The sequence below is a fragment of the Dreissena polymorpha genome, chromosome 11 (assembly GCF_020536995.1).
Source record: "Dreissena polymorpha isolate Duluth1 chromosome 11, UMN_Dpol_1.0, whole genome shotgun sequence".
Taxonomy (NCBI): Eukaryota; Metazoa; Mollusca; class Bivalvia; order Myida; family Dreissenidae; genus Dreissena; species Dreissena polymorpha.
Window position 1 is genome coordinate 9,792,633 of NC_068365.1, and position 6,461 is coordinate 9,799,093.

The following is a 6,461-nucleotide window of genomic DNA, read 5'->3' on the forward strand; positions in this document are numbered from 1 at the left end:
CTACTACTACTACTACTACTACTTCTATTACTACTACTTCTACTACTACTACTACTTCTACTACTTCTACTACTACTACTACTACTACTACTACTACTTCTACTACTACAACAACTACTACTACTACTACTACTACTACTACTACTACTACTACTACTACTACTACTACTACTACTACTACTACTACTACTACTACTACTACTACTTGACATCGAATTTCAATTCGACCACTGAGTTTTTTATTTTTATATACTTGGTTTATATTATTGGACAAACAGTTCAAAATAATAACATAATGAAATATGTCCATTTTAAGAACACATTTATTTCATATGTTAACAATTATTTAAAGTACTATGTTTTCGCGGGTTCGATCCCAAGCCCCTCCACATCAGGAGATTACATCTATTATATGATTCAACGCAGTTTTCAAAAACTGAGAAAGGCGCTAAGCATGCAAGAGAAATGATGACTTAATATTCCTAATAAAAATAATTAGACGAAAAATAATAACAACGAAACGTTTCTTCTTGCCATGAAATCTTTCATTGTATTCATTAGTTGACATATTTTCTTATTTTGGAAGAAAAATGTCGCATTAAAATACTGACTGCACATATTGAGCATCAAGGTTTACTTAAACAAATTGTTACAATTTTGTCGAGAAAATAATCGAACGATTTGCCGAGTCTCAAACTTTAGTCTTGTTTTTCCTAAATTAGACTTGTTAACGTTAATGTGATTGCCAATGAGGTTGTGGTCCTTGATCTAGCACCGACTGTACCTTAGAAGGACGCGTGTCTGCATATAGCACTACAACAAGTCACCTAGCTAGTCGGGCATACTTTTAGAGAGGAATACCATGTGCGGTATCAGTAAAAGTGCATACTGAGTGCCTATTAATACCCTAATGCCGAATAAGATTAGCGCATCGCCATAAGGAAACAGGGCGTTATGCATGTGAGTAAAGTGTCATTCCAAATTAACCTTTGCAGTCCACACAAGCTTAGCATGAACGTCACTTTCCACCTAGACTGCATGTGTATGTAGTAGAGACTTCATTTAAACGAAGAACACTATACACGCCGACTGTACATGCAAATATGAGAGGACACTTAACATGCGTTTAAGGGACCTTTTCACGTTTTGGTAAATTGACAAAATTATAAAAACATGTTTCAGATTCGCAAATGTTCGTTGTAGTTATTATATTTGTGAGGAAACAGTAATACTGAACATTTACCATGCTCTAAAATATCCATTACATGCATATGCATCTTTTGACGATTTAAAAGCCTGAAAATCATAAAGTGTTGCAACGCGAAACGATTGAATAATTTGGAGAGTTTTGTTGTTGTCGTTATATTTTGTGACACTACGAGGATTGCTTATATAAAGTATAAAATACACCACTCATTGTATGAGCACGGATGGCCGAGTGGTCCCTTTAAAATCTGGTTTGACAGAGTGGGGTTCATACTTACATGAGTATTAAAATTGACATACGTTTTAAAGAAGTTTAATTTTGTTTAATGTTTAATTTGGATATTTTAAAACATTACAAAATATACGTGCATTTCATCGATTTTTTCGGGTTTCGAAGGAAAATTTTAATAATTGACTTTTTAAACGTATCTCATTCAATATAAATGGTTATATTTATTCAATATTATGGTTATATTGAACACGTTAAAATGGGAACGGAGTAATTATATTCACAATAAACGTACTCCAATCAAAGAAACAAGAATGCTATTTCGCTTTCAAACGCGTCGTTATTAGCAACTTTTTTAAAAACAATTCAAAGTCAAAGTTATATAGGTACATATATATGATGTGATGATATGTGGCAATGCATTGCGTAAATACTTATGTGCTACCCATAAATTAATCTTATCGGACATGTTTAATTTTGCTTTTCAACTACTTATCTTTATCCAAACAACAATTTACTACTAGCATTCCTTTCATTTAATTATACAAGTGAAAGTACGTGATATTTCTTGGTTAATTTGAAGATCTGAAACTATTCATTACAGTTTCACTATTTTGACTTTATTAGGTTGTATTAATAAAAGCCGACCAAATAAATTTCAACGCGCTTCAATACAATTTAGTGATTTGTAACCCCTCGTTTAATACCTGCACATGTTTAGAACAAACAAAGTTGACTCGATTTAACTGATAAGCAAATTAAATTACTTAAAATGTCTGAAATGGCATGATTCATGTTTGATTGAATGTTCAAGGACCACTCATGAACTCAATGTTTTTTTTCAAACGAGAGGTTTAACTTCGTTTTAAGTGCACGAAACCAAACAAATTTATGATCTACGCATACTGATGGGGATATTATTGCATATTGCGCATCAAAGGTTTCTAAGAACCCAACATCGTTGTGTGTGCATATTTTCCATTTTTTCCGAGCCACGTGGCTGTAAGTGACACCAATGATGAATTGCATATTAAATAGGTTTTAAAACGATTTTGCATTTTAAAATTATAATGTTTTCATCTGCAAACTGAGAATAATTGAGTTTAATATATAATGGGAACATTTTAATAAATGCTTAGGGACATAAATTTATGTTTGCTAAGAGTCAATTTACTTCATAAAGAAGAACTGAAATTCACGTAAACAGTTATTTTTTCCGACTTTCTTTGCAGTTTTACCTGTATTAACACAGTGCGACCAGCAATAGCCCTTTACAATGTTTTAGTGTGTTGTTGTCTGATAATACAAGTGTCATCACTCTTACCACGATTAGGCTTTTAAAATAAAGACACAACATGTTAAGTTTATACACATTATGCAATTTCACGTATTTCAGTAACTGATCGATCAAAACGCTTCTTAGCTTAAAGCTGCATGCCAGCAAATGTGTCAGTATCATTTCTGTTCACTTAATATGTATTAATGATTTTTCTACACGAAACTTTAATAAGTTCAGGCTATTAAACAAATATTATAGGGAGCATTCTTTTCATTCCAGAAAACAAAATAGTGTGATTGCTGAACAAATGAAGTTGACAGGTGAGATTTCTGGGCACCATATGACTAAAGATGTTTTTGACACAGGGCCCTCGATAAACTCGATTGAAATTTACAACAATTGCATAAAACACAACTTTAAATGCTTGAAAAAAGACCGATCAAGAGTTCATCCGAGCAATGTTTATATCAAATTGCGGTCACACACAGAGAGATTTAAATGCAGTTCGCAACTGCTAATAAGGGGGTGCGATTTTCATCTTGTAAGGTATTATTCGTTTAAAGCAAGTCTTTTCTTAGCGAGAATCCAGTAAAGGTGGAAATTATGGGCCCTGATTAGCCAGTCCGGACTGGGATGAAACTTTACGCACATGCATTAAGCCCAGTTGATCCGGAACGAGGATCAATTATTTATATCACTTACATGGATATTCCACATATTTTTGACGCGTATTCTTTGGATGACGATTTCATGTCATTACCCCAGGGAGTACTGCCGGTAATGATAATCCTCTTTACGTCATATTTTTATGAATAAAATATGAATATATATGTATACAATATTGTCTCGAGACAAGATTTTCACCAATCATTTTACTAAAATCGATCTTCTTTTATTACATGTCGATACGTTTCAACTATTTTGATCTGTACAGGTATATTGCTACAAACCGCGCACTGCTGAGCCGCGTTATGGGAAAACTGGGCTTAATGCATGTGCGTAAAGTGTCGTTCCAGATTAGCCTGTGCAGTCCACACACATAATTGTTAATTTAATGATTATGATCGCACTTATCTGAAAAAAAAGAAAACTAAACTTGGAATACAAAAAAGTTTAGAATCGGCACAACAAATTATCGTCGGTCGGTAAAGTGAAAAAACTAGTTACGCCTTATTTCATAATAACAATGTCTTTGACAGTAAGTGATTTCTTTGATATGTATGGCAATATGTCGGCGCAAGACAATTTGAAAAATGTAATACACATTTTTATCGTTACTTACATTAGACAGTTTCTTATTTTATTATGTAATATCCTATATGTCTATCCGATTTTACGTCAATTCATCGAGCGGGAATGAAATATGAATCGCTAAGCAGACGTCAAATGATGCAAGGCTACATGGTTTAATAATGGACATCATTTTCCTATTTGAGGTCGGGCAGTAAACAATGAGCATATGAAATATACATAAACCTGTAGAACATTTCTTAATTTAAATTCCCTTTGTTTGTTGAAACTCACGATCATCCGATACACGCTAAGGTTTCGCATCACATTGCTACGGTTGCATAAAACATTGTGAAGTAAACAAACGGAGCGAGCGCTCTTGCTTGTGGCATATAATTGTTTATCACTCGAAAACAAGATACTCTGTTGTTGTGATTAAATTAATTTAAACGATACATTTCCGAAAAATCTTTCAATCGGAAAAAAAGATTTATCAAAACGCTCGAAACTTGTGCACATACGTTCACTACATCTTTGCAAACTGCACAGTGCATTTTGTGAGCGACGTTTATGCGACGTAAAGCGCAGGAAATAAGCGCACTTATTAAACAGTTGGAAAAAGAACAAACTCATTTTATTTTTGCTTCACTTATTTTAGGCCTGAATGCAATTCTTTTTTAGGTTAAATTCCATTAAATAAAGCACTTACAAGAACATACAATGGGATGTAACGTAAGCAAAGGCGCGGGACAACAGACGACATCACATAACGGGCAGCCAACACATAGTGCAGCCGATAAACAGGGGCCGTCTGGAACCGAGCAGACGACAACGCAAAGGCTAGAAACAGGTACGTGTAGTTTGCGATTATGGTGTTGTACAATGGGCTGTTGTGATTTGATTTGAACTTTTTGACTTGACCTCGATACTAAATGCTAAGTGAGACAGTCTTGAGTCCGTTGTCTGAGTAGAACAAGAAATTGGAGTTTTAATTCAAGACCCTAAGAATGTTTCAAAAGGGGATCGAACACAGGACCCCCTGAGCGGACACAATTTCTACAAACACGCAGCGCTCAAACTCATGGCAAATATATATTTTATAATATTATGTTACAAATCAATTAAAGTTCATTAAGATACGCTTGTGACTTTGCGTTTCAATGTAATCTTCGTACATATATTTATACCTGCATTAAATAAATATGACCACGCACTACTTGCGATCGCTATTAATTACTACTGTTGCTCTGTACACTTTTAGTTTTAATTTGAAACAAAGTCTCCATTCACCATTTCCCCCATCAAACACGCCGAAGCATTCATTCTTCTGTGACATTTCTTCCTAAGATTTTTCAGCAATCTTTTGATACACATGAACCACTAGGCATTTCGCCGTCAATACTTTTTTTTCAAATTTCGCGCATCAATTACATATTTTACATGTTATGAAACTAATTTTATAAAAGAAGGTACAGTATCACATTCACGTGATCTTACTCCCTATAAGTGTCAGGTAGAAACAGAGCAGTATATTAGTCACTTCGTGTATTTACAAGGCATGTTTCCAATTCGAGGGCAGTCCAGAAAGTATGTTCCCGGTTCGAGATTTGTCAGGAAGTATGTTTTCCATTAGAAACCTGGCAATGAAGTATTCCATTCGAAACCTGGTCATAAAGTATGTTCCCAAACCGAGGCAAGTCCAGAGAGTATGTTCCCAATTCGAGGGCGCCACGTTTCCTCATTACAACCCACTTCATCAATTTTCAGTGTATACAGGTTATATGTTAGCTTCTACTTTAATACCAAGGGTTTCTTTTCTTAGTAATGTGGGAAAATACATGTTGTCACGAGCGCTTGCGCATATTTTTCATCAACGTTGAGACAGAGACCCAATTGAGCCTTGTTCTGAGAAAACTGGGCTTAATGCATGTGCGTAAAGTGTCATCCCATATTAGCCTGTGAAGTCCGCATAGGCTAATCAGGGACGACATTTTCCGCTTTTATGACATTTTTCGTTTTAATGAAGTCTCTTATTAGCAAAAATCCAATTGAGGCGGAAAGTGTCGTCCCTGATTAGCCTGTGCGGACTGCACAGGCTAATCTGGGATGACACTTTACGCACATGCATTATGCCCAGTTTTCTCACAACGCGACTCATATGAAATAAGTACTCGAGGCGATAAAAATGGAAGATTAAAAATGGGTTTACTACATTTATAGTTATACATATTTTAGATGACATGCAGATGATTTGGCATTGTATTTTCGTTTGTTATAACATCCATTTATGTTACTTACGAGAAGAGTTTTAATTATGGTATAGGGCAGAGTTTGGTTGCCTGTTGAAATTCGACAAATGAACAATAAAAGAAAACAAGTACACCTCTTAAATGAATTATGCAAAACGTGAGTTTGAAATCGTAATTGGTTAACTACAATCAAGAAAACATGCGTTTTATATCGCGTTTACATGACTTGCTTATTGTGCAGAAAAATTGTCCAAAAACATGTTGTGTT